Source organism: Balaenoptera musculus, chromosome 14 (genome assembly GCF_009873245.2).
Source record: "Balaenoptera musculus isolate JJ_BM4_2016_0621 chromosome 14, mBalMus1.pri.v3, whole genome shotgun sequence".
In the NCBI taxonomy this organism is placed as follows: domain Eukaryota; kingdom Metazoa; phylum Chordata; class Mammalia; order Artiodactyla; family Balaenopteridae; genus Balaenoptera; species Balaenoptera musculus.
The window spans coordinates 43,815,780-43,828,922 of record NC_045798.1 but is presented as its reverse complement, the minus strand read 5'-3'; positions in this window follow the sequence as shown (position 1 = coordinate 43,828,922).

Here is a 13,143-nt window from a genome sequence, read left to right as displayed (position 1 = left end):
CCAACACAGCCAAAAATAAATAAGTCAAATTCTAAAAAAAAAAGAACAGATGATAAGATGTAAACTGTGTTTAAGTGAATTCCTTCCATTTAAAGTAGATGGAAGATTTATGCTATTTTCACAAGTCTGCAGTCTCTATAATGAATCCTTAAAATAGTGATTTGTACCTTGGAAGTCAACAGATATAGTTATAATGGCATGTTGATTATCTCCAGAATTTCAAAATGCCTACCTAAAATCATGCAGGTATCCATGTATGTATAGCAAATCTATATAGGCTAAGTGTCAAGTTTCCTTGTTTATAGGACTTATATTAAATGATCTCTAATTAATTTCATGAGAAATTGAATTAATTAGTTAATAATTACAATTTCTTTGATAAACAAAGTCTTTTTTAAAACAGGGAGCCCATGAAGAAATAAAATGAAAGCATCTCTTGATAGTACAAAGGTGGAGAAATTCTGCATTCCAGCTTCCAAAATAAATTGGTTCTTAGCTGAAGTGGATGTGTCCTGGGAGGAGGAAACTGACATTCAGCACCACGTCACTGGCGGGGTCTACTGTGGGAGCCGCTTCAGAGTGAAATGCTACCCACAAACTGCTTCATGAATAAAATGTATCAATACATTGTGTAGGGTGAAAAACTGGGAAGCTAAATGTGAATGTGCCCCCAGACAGGAGGGGAATATGTTCTGGTTGGATAGTGACCCCCCAAAATCCCTGTGTACCTAAAACCTCAGAATGTGACCTTATTTGGAAATAGGATCTTTGCAAATGTAATTCGTTAAGATGAGGTCATACTGGCATAGGGTGGGCCCTAAATCCAATGACTGGTGTTTTCATAAGAGATTTGGAGACACACAGACACACAAGGAAGAAGGCCCTGTGAAGATGGAAACAGATTTTGGAGTGATGTGTCCATAAGCCAAGGAATGCCAGGGTTGCTGGCAACCACTAGAGCTAGAAAGTGGCAATGAAGAATTCTTCCTTACAGTTTTCAGAGAGAGCATGACCCCCCCAACACCTTGATTTCATACTTCTAGCCTTCAGAACTGTGAGAATAAGTTTCTGTTGTTTTAAGCTACCCAGTTTTTGTGGTATTTATTATGGAAGCCCTAGGAAATTAATGCAGAAGGTTGAAGGATTTTTGAAAATGATTATGCTTACTGATTAACAAGCCCTACTCCTCTACTTGGACCCACATTGTAAGGCAGGTGTTTTTCCCCGGATATTTTTTTTGCTTCCTGTCAGGCTTAAATTTTCCAGAGTCAAGCAGTGAATCCTAATTCTGCACACAAATTAAAGTTAGTTGCCCAAACATTATAGTACAGTTTTCCAAAGTAATTAATTTACTTAGCTCCTTGATTTGTTTATGCTCAGAGCATCTGAGTCATTTTCTTGTGTAAGTAAAATGACGTATTTATATATGACTCTCTGTGTGTGTGCGTATATTTATGCATGTTGTACACAGGAACATGATTTACTTTTTTCCAGATTGAACACTTCCTAATGTGTTAGAGTTTCCAATAAGACAACTGCCATCAGTTAAACAGCCATTAAATTGAGAAAGACTAACTTCAGCAAAAATTTATTGATGTTCATTATTGAAGAACAATAAATGCCATAAATGTTACATAAATGCCACAATGCAGTTCATGATTTCTTTTTGTTATTGATGTGTTTCTTTTTATTCCAGCTTTATTGAGATATAATTGACATGTAATATTGTGTAGGTTTAAGATGTACAATGAAATGATTTGTAATATGTATATATGCAAATGATTACCACAATAAAGTTAGTTAACACATCTATCACCTCACTTAGTTACAATTTTTTGTAGGTGGTGAGAACTTTTAAGATGTACTCTCTTAGCAAGTTTGAAATATACAATACAGTATTCTTAACTATATCACTGTGCTATACATTACATTTTTTTTAATAAAGTTAATCATCTTTTAAGTACTTCAATTTAATTTTTTTTTTAAGTATTTGTTTATTTATTTATTTATGGCTGTGTTGGGTCTTCGTTTCTGTGCGAGGGCTTTCTCTAGTTGGGGCAAGTGGGGGCCACTCTTCATTGCGGTGCACGGGCCTTTCACCATCGCGGCCTCTCTTGTTGCGGAGCACAGGCTCCAGACACGCAGGCTCAGTAATTGTGGCTCACGGGCCTAGTTGCTCCGCGGCATGTGGGATCTTCCCAGACCAGGGCTCGAACCCGTGTCCCCTGCATTGGCAGGCAGATTCTTAACCACTGCGCCACCAGGGAAGCCCCTACATTACATTTTAAAGCTGGAATTTTGTAACCTTTGACCACCTTCATCCATTTCTCCTCCCACCCCTGGTAAGTACCAATCTACCCGCTGTTTCTATGAGTTCAGTTATTTTAGATTCCACATATAAGTGAGATCATGTAGTATTTGTCCTTTTCTGACTTATCTCACTTAGCTAATATCCTCAAGGTCCATCCACATTTTTATACATGACAAGATTTCCTTCTTTTTTATGACAATAATATTGCACTGTATATAAATACATATAACAATTTCTATATCCATCGTCAGTGGACACTTATGTTGTATCCATACCTCAGCTATTGTGAATAATGCTGAAATGAACGTGGGACTGCAGATATCTCTTTAAGATATTGATTTTATTTCTTTGGGATATATAATCAGAAGTGGAACTGCTGGAATATGTGGTAGTTACAATTTTAAATTTTTGGATGAACTTCCATAATGTTTTCTATAAAGGCTGAACCAATTTATATTCCACCAACAGTGCACAAGAGTTCCCTTTTCTCTACACCCTCACCAATGCTTATTAACGCTTATCTTTTTGATTACAGCCATTCTAAAAAGAGTGAGGTGATTGTAGTTTTTATGTGCGTTTTCCTGATGACTAGTGATGTTGAGCAACTTTTTATGTACCTGCTGGCCATTTGGATGTCTTCTTTCCACACTACGGCAGAAAAAATACAAGATGAGCTGGGAACATCTTGTTCTGACACAAATTAAGTGATCAAGGAATTATGGAGATACATCAAAAGGACACAGTAGCCAGACTGAAGGGGCTCCCATTGATCAAATCTTTGAGAAGTTGAGCATCAAATTAAATAATAATAGTAAAGATTGTAACCCACTGACTGAAGTAAGAATGCATGAGTCCATACTAGTATAAATAAATTATAAATAAATAAATGGTTTGGCGAAGGAGGAATATTTACCTATTCTCAAATTATTTACTCCCAGAATAATTTCACAAAGGAGAAACCTGATAGGCATTACCGTAATAAAGTGATCAAAGTTAGCATCACCAGAAATAGGACATAGAGAAGTCACATTCCACCTGATAGAACACAGTGAGAGGAAGAAGCATCACTTGTACATTATCAATATGCAAAACTGAATCAAATCGTGAGGAAGACCCCATAAGGGGCATCCCACAAAATAATTAGGCCTACAGCCTTCTAGAAAGTCAAGGTCATAAAAGTCAAGGGAAAATGAAAGAACTGATCTAGAATCATGGAGACTAAAAAGCCATGATAATGTAATGCTAAGCATGATTCTGGACTGGATCCTTTTTTGCTGTAACTGACATTATTGAGATAAAAGGATAAATGTGAATTTGGTCTGAGCATTATATGATAGTAATGTTACTTTCCTGATTATGATCAGTTGATTGTTAGTCGTGTTATATAAGAGAATGATCTAGAGTAATTGGTGGTTAAAGGCATCATGTTGACAACTTACCCTCAAACGATTCAGAAAAAAAACTTCTTTGGACTGAACTTGAAACTTTTCTGTAGGTTTGTGATTATTAAAAAAAAAACACAAAACACTACTGCATTATTTCTGAGAATAAAAATGATAAAGTAGAGATTTTGCTTAGATGCCAAAAATACCTTGGTCTAGGATCTGGTCCTGAGTTCTATAGACCAAAAATGTCCATATGTAAATGTATTCAGAAGTGATCTTTGTATTGGAGGGGCAAACTCATATTAACCAAATTCACAAGAGGAGACAGTATAAATCACAATGCAAAATCTTTTTTTTTTCCACCTCCATTGTATATTCTTGCCTCCGCTGTTGTAGATTAATTGACCATAGGTGTGTTGGTTTATTTCTGGGCTTTCTATCCTGTTCCACTGGTCTATAAGTCTGCCTTTGTGCCAGTACCATACTGTTTTGATTACTGTAGCTTTATAGTGTAGTCCGAAGTCAGGGAACCTGATTGCTCCAGCTCTGTTTTTCTTTCTCAAGATTGCTTTGGCTATTCAGGGTCTTTCATGTTTCCATACAAATTTTAAGATTTTTTTGTTCTAGATCTGCAAAAAATGCCATTGGTGATTTGATAGGGATTGCAGTTAATCTGTAGATTACCTTGGGTAGTGTAATCATTTTGACAATATTGATTCTCCCAATCCAAGGACATGGTGTATCTTTCCATCTGTTTGTGTCATCTTCAATTTCTTTCATCATCATCTTATAGTTTTCAGAGTACAGTTCTTTTGCCTCCTTAGGTAGGTTTATTCTGATGCAAAATAATTTGATTGCAATTTTTAAAATATATAATGTCCAAGGAGAATCAACCACTCAAAATCATTGGTGGACTACCATCTTCCTGCAAGGAAAATATTTAATGGAATTTCTAAGTAAATCAGAAGACAATGTTGGGGAAACATGGAGCAAGAGTTAAAGGATGGTTAATGGCTAATATCATCAAACTTTTATAAACACCTAAATATTTTTCCATTATGTATAGAAGTCCTGGGCTTTGAAGTCAAAAAGACTTGAATTGAAATTCTAGTTTCAGACTTTATTTATGTGTTCTTGAGCAAATTAATTAACCTTTAGAAGTCTCAGTTTCCTCACTCAAAAAGTGAAGACTGTAACTTTGCAAGACTAATTTGAGGATTTAATAAACTAATGCACATAAAGCATTTAGCACACAGTTTATACTAAACAAGTGTTAACTTGTGGTTACTATTCTTATTTTGCCAGCTAAGTGTGCTGAATAACTGCATTGAAAGTCAGAGGCCCTTGTTCTTCTAAGAACCTTGGAAATATACTGGTAAATTCTTATTCATTGTCTTACTATTTCCAACCAACCTGATAACTTTCCACCCTGGGTTAACTCAGCATTTCTGCAGACTGGGTGAAATGCTATTGATAAGCTAAAACTTTGGAAAAAAATACAGCCATTCTTTTATAAGATGCCTAACGAAATGCCTGGAACATGTTAGAGGCTTAATGAATATTTGATGAATGAATAACTCCATGAATAAAAGATAGCCATGAATAGAATCTGGATGTCTTCAGAAGTCCTCAGTACTCACATATAGATTGTCAATTAGGATAGATTATGTTTATTGTTGTCTAACCTTAGTCATTACACAGAGTGTTTTTCTTAATTTCATTCTCAAATTATAATCTTAAAGTTTTAGAGTTACCTTGAAGGTGTGAGATAATTTTTGGAAATACAGTTGTAAAACTTAGCCAAAAGATTCTATTCTGGGCAACTCATTCTCTGGTAATTCCAATGCATGAGATGTTTCCCTACTAAAATGCAGGCCCAATGTATACAACAGCATTGTTGATGCCTAATAATTTAATGCCATTTCCAATAATGCCCAAATTATTTCATATGTTGTTCATCGAATATACGCTATAGTATAACTTCCATTTGGGGTAAAGTATCATGTTTAATTGACATTTATAGATTCCATTGTGATTAACATTTGTCCGTAATAGCAAAAGAGGAAAAAGCATTATGATTAAGAAATGCTTATATACAAATTTCTAGGTATTAAGAAGAGTTAAAGGATTTCACTTTTAAATGCTTTAAAATATAACTGATATATAGTAAATATGGTTTTAAACTATAATATTTTTTCCCAAAAAAAACCCCCCATTTTCCTTTTGAGAAATGGGTGTCGGATCCCTGAGCTTCTCTTCCTTTGTCTCAATCCTATTCTACTTTCTAAGCTAAAAGGAAAGAGGGCAGGAGAGGTAATGTCAGAGAGTCCGATGATGATAAGTTTTTCTGAGTGATTGGACACAGCTAATTTGTACGTCATTGTTCTTGGGGCCACATCTGAACAATGCAGTCTTTTAGAGCTCCCGCTGAAATCTCCTCTTCAGCAAGATGAGCGGTTTAACTAGCTCTAAAGAGCTACACCTGGTAGCCTTAGTTCAGCCTCGCATCAAACCACCTTTCATTTCCTCAGAAATCCCAATAAGGCTCCTGGGCTTGAAAGTCATCCATCTTTTGCTTTTGGAAGGACTAAAGCTCTCAGGGTCTCCTACGAACACGTTTTAAGAGGCAAGGAAAGAAATCCATTTTTTTCCTCCTACAAACGGGAACATCTGGGAATAGACGCTGTGCATCTGACGAGAGAAATGACACCACAGAAGTGTTGTTCTTTTGACTCATTTTTAGTCACTTTGCATCGCATAAGTAACAGTTGTTTATCATCTCATGGACACTCTTCAACAGACGCTAATTTGTGATGCTAATTAATATCACTACCAGTAACCCTAAGCTCTATGCCTTGCAGCTGATATTGGCTAGGGGCAGAAAAGCAACATCTGCATGGAAATATTTATTCAATAGATTTTCTAGAACCCATTACCAACATCCCTTCCCACAAAAGTGAAAACCTCCAATAGCATAAATCATTTGCAGGTTGTGACATTAAACTGAACAATTGCTCTGACTCCTAAAATAACAATTGCCTTATTATTGGAAGCAGCTTAAAGTGAAAAAGCAGAATGTGACTCCCACTCTCCCCCCTCCAGAGGCCTACCTCCTGTCAGAATGCACCAGAACCATGGAAGCCCATATTGTTTCAAATCAGACATTAAATAGAGTCTAAGTGTCCTACTAACTAGCACACCCACCATTTGTCATTGGCGCAAAAGGAAAAGGGTTTTTTTTTTCAATTAATTATATAAATAAAGAAAGGAACTGCCATAAGCTGAATGATACCTTTTTCTTCAACTTTTAGATATTTTCTCCCCTCCTGCAATCTCCTTTAATAATTTCCCACTATGAATATTGCATGCCTTTCTTTAGTTAATTATTTATGTTGATGAAACATGGCACTTACTGTGCCTTCTAGGATTCCAGTTGAACCTGATTCTGTGCAAGCTAGGCACAGAGAGGAATTAGAGCTCGCAGAGGACTTTGGTTTGTAGAAAATCTTGTAGCTATTTTTTTAAATTCAACATTCACAATCAATTTTTTTGTCGTATAAGATCATTCTGTCTGTCACCACCATTGCCATCCTCTGAATGTCACTTCATATATTTCAAAAATCACTTGCAACTCTCATAATAGAGACCACCAGTCAAATTTCAAAAGTCCAGCCTCCTCTAGACCTACTTACCAACTTACATTGATTCAAGACTACAGAGACTCAAAGTTTAAGAATCTTTTTTGTTTTTAGCATAAAACTCTTTTTCAGAAAGAATCTCTGGTTATCAGAAATACTTTGTTCCTTCTAGAAGGAGTCTTCCCCAAATCATGAACCAATTTTAGAAAAGAAGGAATCCTGGTTCTTTACTTATTGAGAGGGAAAATTTGGAGGGAACCTATTTGGAAGACTATTGTCTCCACGACTTCTTTTCATAATGTATCTATTAACAAAAAGCTAGATTGATTTCTGGGGAGTTTGAATCTAGTTTTCTCATAAAATGCAATAAAGAATGAAATGGCTAAAGATGACCTTCATAAAAAAAGAGAAAATAAGATAGAAGCTATTTCACTCATTGTAAACTGAATTTCTAGATACTGTAAGAATTATTGACAGGGATAGATGGGTTGGGTGCCCCTTTTAAGAAAACGAATACAAAGGCAGAAGAAACCTGGGTGTGTGCTTAAAAGGTATGCTTAAAAGAATATGAAGGGCAATATTTTTTTTTAATTAAAGTATAGTTGATGTACAATATTATATAAGTTACAGGCATACAATATAGTGATTCACAATTTTTAAAGGTTATACTCCATTTATAATTATAAAATTCCCTCTGTTATACAATATATCCTTGTAGCTTATCTTATACGTAAGAGTTTACCACTTAATCCCCTCCCCCTGTATTGCCTCTCCCCCTTCCCGCTCTCCACTGGTAACCACTAGTCTGTTCTCCATATCTGTGAGTGAAAAACAGTAGTTTTAAGGAGCTTTATAAAAATATAAGGAAAAATGAATATTGAGAAAACATGCAATAAAAGGGGAAATTGCTCTCGACCTGCTAAAGCAATAGTCTTAATTTTTTTAATTTTGCTTTTCATTGTTTAGATTTTTTTTCTAAATTAAATGTTAACATTTATTTTTTAAAAAAAGAAAAGGAATACAAAATTAGATACCAAGTGAATAATATTTAGAGTGAGACAAAATCACAACAAAATATAAATTTTTAAAGGTTAAGAAATAAATAATACCAAAAACCAAAATAACACATTTTATTAATTAATGACCTGATACACCTCTATAGTATTTTTATTTCTTACATTTTGGGGGCTACATGCTCTTTGATTACCTCTTTATACAACAGTGCTTTTTTAATAGGTAACTTAGTTTTTCCTCTAGCATGAGTAATGGACATTTATTTATAAGGATAATTTAAAAACATTTCTTTCAGTTCCAAACTTGTTTGGTAATGTCAATGTACATTTTTATGATTGTTTTCAAATTTGAGACAATCCCTGATAAATATCATATTGTGAGCTGTACAATTTGGAAGAATTTGCCATGGACAAACTTCTGCTTCTGCTTCTTCTCCTCTATTATCCAAACGTTTCTGCTGCAGAGTATCAGCATATTGGAGGATAAGAATATTACTACACCAGCGCAATTAATATTAGCTTAACTACAAACACAAAAGACTGTGAACCAACTAAGTATATCCCACTAAAGCCAATGGAAATGTATCCTTAACTCTACTTTTATTTAGTAAGACTCTCTAAATGTCTATGGCCTTTCAATGACACTCCATAAGAGTGAGAGGTCCTGAAACGTGATGTCATGAGCTTAGTGGTAAATGATAAATCTCTGATCATTGCCTTGGGAAGAAAGGAAAAATAGATATTAATATTAACAAAATACAAACATTTTATGAGTGTGGCCTTCTGGTGTACAAATATGGGAGATGCTATGATACTCAGTATTTGAAACCCAGCCAATGCTGCATTAATAATGGAAGATAAAGATTTTTAACATATTGTGTTAAACAATAATTAAGAAACTGATGCCATATTTACTTTTTCAATATTTTCAGGTGACCTGAACAAATTTTCTAATGCATCTAGGGTACTGGCTGAATTATCAAAATGCTATATATGATTGGATTGATGAATATGAGAAATAGAACAAGTTTGCAAGCAATTTCTAAAAATTGCTTAAGAAAGCAAGCAATTCTGAGAATTCTAATTGATTCTAATACAATTAACAAAAAGCAATTTCTAAGTTTACAAGCAATGGAAATAGTGTTTTATCTTTGTCCCATCTATTTCTCATATGAAGGGTATTTCTGAAAAAGTCTTTTTCTAAAGGATCCCTTCCAACTTTTTAAGCTTGGTTCCTTTGTACTCTAGATGGAGCACTTAGCCTTCTGCTTTCACTTTTTGTTTCATCAAGGCTGAATTACAGTCATGGAGGAGTCGGGAAAGGCTTTCCTTAGAAAGCTTTATTGATAGTCTTCAAAAATAAGAAAGAGATTTCAACTCTTCCATACAAAATGGCTCCTTCTATCCAAACAGCCATGTTTGTGTGTTTTAATGATTACATTTCCAAAGCTAATGGGTCTCCTGGTTTCTGGTTCATAAGTAAAGAATGAGCATGTTGCTTAGTTCCTCATTATTTGAAGTAGTTCAAGGACATTTCTTAAAAAGGGTTAAAAAACAATCAAGAGTGAAGTTGGCAAGCGTCATCATCATCAGCCTATGCAGTTGTTGTGCTTGTGCCCATGGCAATGTCCTCTCAGTCCTAAATTTAATGCCATGGCTGAATGTGCCAGGAGCAATGATTTTCAGGGGTTTTGCAATGTTTGCATTCTTTCTTTCTTTCATTTAAATTGGATTTGTTACTGACTCACTGATACATTAAGTACCCTATAAATTCCCAGTGATAAGATAATATGATTTCTTGTTTCTGGGGACATTGAATAAAAGAAAAATCAGAGCACAGGTATCTAAACATTTTGCGTTAGCAAGCAAACCCAACATGGTAAAAACACACAGCTTTCTAAATTCAAAACTGTAAAGGCTCTATATAACCAGTGACCCATTTTACTAGGTAAAAATAAAAGATCTGGGGAAAAAAAAAGATTCCTATGGCCATACTATAAAATAATACAGGATTTAAAATAATTATTAATGCGTAGTCAAAATTTTACAGCTTTGTACGTGTTTTGTGCAAAAAGAATGATTTATTTCTGAAATATAAAAGTGGGATGAAAACTTTCCCTAGTGAAGTTATTTTGTGATCGAGAGGACAAGTCAGCTTCACATGCAGTAAGTTACAGTGGTGAGTACTAGGATTTATTCAACTCAGCTATATAAAATACACCAACACCTTTTTGGAAAACAGGACTGAGAGGCAGCAAAATAGCTATAATCAGTGTGTTCTGCTCCCAAAAGTAAAATAGCCATGAGATTAAAAAAGAAGTTTCTCTCTTCCAGCTTTGAACAAAGCCAGGTTTGCCCTAAGTGTTTTCTATAAGGCTATGAATTCATTTATCTAAGGTAATTTCTGGCTAAGGTCAACTAAAAAACAATTCCTTTAAAATAAACTGATCATTATTAGGAAAACTGAATGCTTTCCCTGACCTTCAAGGCATTGAAACTCATCCTCTGTGCCCATTTTTATCACCCCAAGCATGGCCGTCTCATAGTACTTAACACTCAGGATTGTAATTGCCTGTCTATCTGTCTCTCCTATCAGAGAACGAGAGATCATTAAAGGCAGATGATGCACTTTGTTTATCTTTATTTCACCAGCGCAGGGCCCGTGGAAGGCACTTGTCAAATATTTATTGGATGGATGGATGGATGGATAGATAGATAAAAGATGATGAATAAAAGCAAAATCATCCACAGATATTCTAGGTTTTGAAACCAAGTAATATTCATCTTTTTATAGACATAGCTGTACCTACATTTAAACAGTGATAAATAATTCCCAAAGAGCTTACAAGACTACATCTAAAACAAATAAGAAATTTCTGAAGCTTCTACTGTCAAAAAAGATCACTTTTAGGAAAGGTGATATAAAACAATGGTTCTAAATTCCACGACTAATAACAATAATAATCCACAACTGTTGTGGGCCTTCCATCCACTGACAGAGTAGTAATTGCTTCTCGTGCATTTATTTCTCACAACTCTTATATACCTATTTGCTAATGGGTAAATCAAGGCAATAAAGAGATTCTGTTACCTTCCTAAGGTCACAGAATAAGTGGAAGAATTAAGGCTTGGATTCAGACACTGTGAGTACAGACTTTGTGTGCTTAATCACTAGGCCACATTCCTCTCCTTAGGTAGTGAGACTGAAAGGGAAATATTATCAAATATTATCAAATCTGACCCACAACATATTTTCTGGGTGTGAGCCTAAATTACTGACAATGAAAAGAGATTTCCAGAAAATAGAAAGGTGCAAAGTTCAATTATTTCCATTAATTGAATAATGATCTTGTTGAAATACCATGATATCACTTGATCCTACTTTATAGCACAGAGAATAGATTTGTCTAAGAGTCTTTGTAGACTGTAGTCCCTGTGCAAAGATCAAGAATGTTTTAGACCAGGGATGGCAAATGGGTTCCCACTTTTGTGCCAAAGTGTTCACTTCCTGGACATGAATGCTGAGGCTAGCCTTCAGAAGCTCCCACAGTCATTAGTACCGCCTGCCCTGAGCACACAGGAGCCCCGCCACTGGACACGTGCCATTCACGTGCTGTCCTTCTCCTAGGAACACTGTTGGGATACATTTCTATCACAGGGGTTCTTCAATCAGGTTGTTCATCAGAATCACCTGTGGAGCTTTTCCAACATACACATACCAAGGAAAGACACTCCTTGACTTCCATAAGCATACAGTTCTGGGAGGAAAAGTCATATAAGCACGTTGTAAGGTACAACTGAAAACACAAAGTCCCTTCCCATGTCTTCATGAATTAGGTAACCACCTCAAAATAAAGACCTGAAAACACTTCTAGTTGAATTCAGACCTGCCTATGCATTTAAATATTTCAGCCGTTTCAGGTAGCAATGCAATATGTAATTTGATAGAAATATTGGGAGCACATATATGTATAGTCTTCATAAGAATTTAATTTTTGAAAGGCGTTGTTTTAAATATATAAGTTATTAGCAAATAAAAAAATAAAAGCAAGAAAGGAAAAAAGCAAAAATGGGGTCCAAAATGGTTATTGTGACTAACCAGTGATGTCTTCAAAATCTTTCTGGAATCTAGTTTGTTGGCTGCAAATAAAGAGGTAAAAACAATGCAGCTGAAGGAGCCAACTCTTTATTTTGTGTTTCCATTTCAAATGGCAAAAACTCAACATTTTCCCTAGTGAAATATTTTAAATGAAAGTTCTTTCGGTAACTGCAGAAGCAGTAAAAGAATTGTAGTTACCTGAAAGATGTGTTTGAGAATAAGGAAAGGGAAAAATACTGAAGAATCTTGAAAGTTACTCTTCTTTTTTACCACCATGCCAAAATAATAGAGTTCTGAAATATTAACATGTGAAGGGTAATCTCTGAGACCTTTTGCCACTTCCTAAAATGAAGAAAGGTTGCATACATTTTTGTCTTGCTGCTATGAATAATAAGAAGCCATGGGATTCCTTGTAGCAGTCCTGGAATAATTATGAAACAGCTGATTAAGTTCAAAGTTAGTATGGAAATCTGTTCTTTTAAAAGTCTTTCATAATCTATCTCTAGCGGGAGATAATTCTATCAAATTTGAATTAATCTATAGATAATGGCAAGACTGTTGTCCACTATTATGTGTCTATATATGAGATACGAATATTGCATGGATTGTAAGATTTCACAGTAAAATAACTCAGGGCCAGATTACAGAAGGGATTAATTGTAAATAGTACAAGTTATGACAATCACCCCCAGAAAGG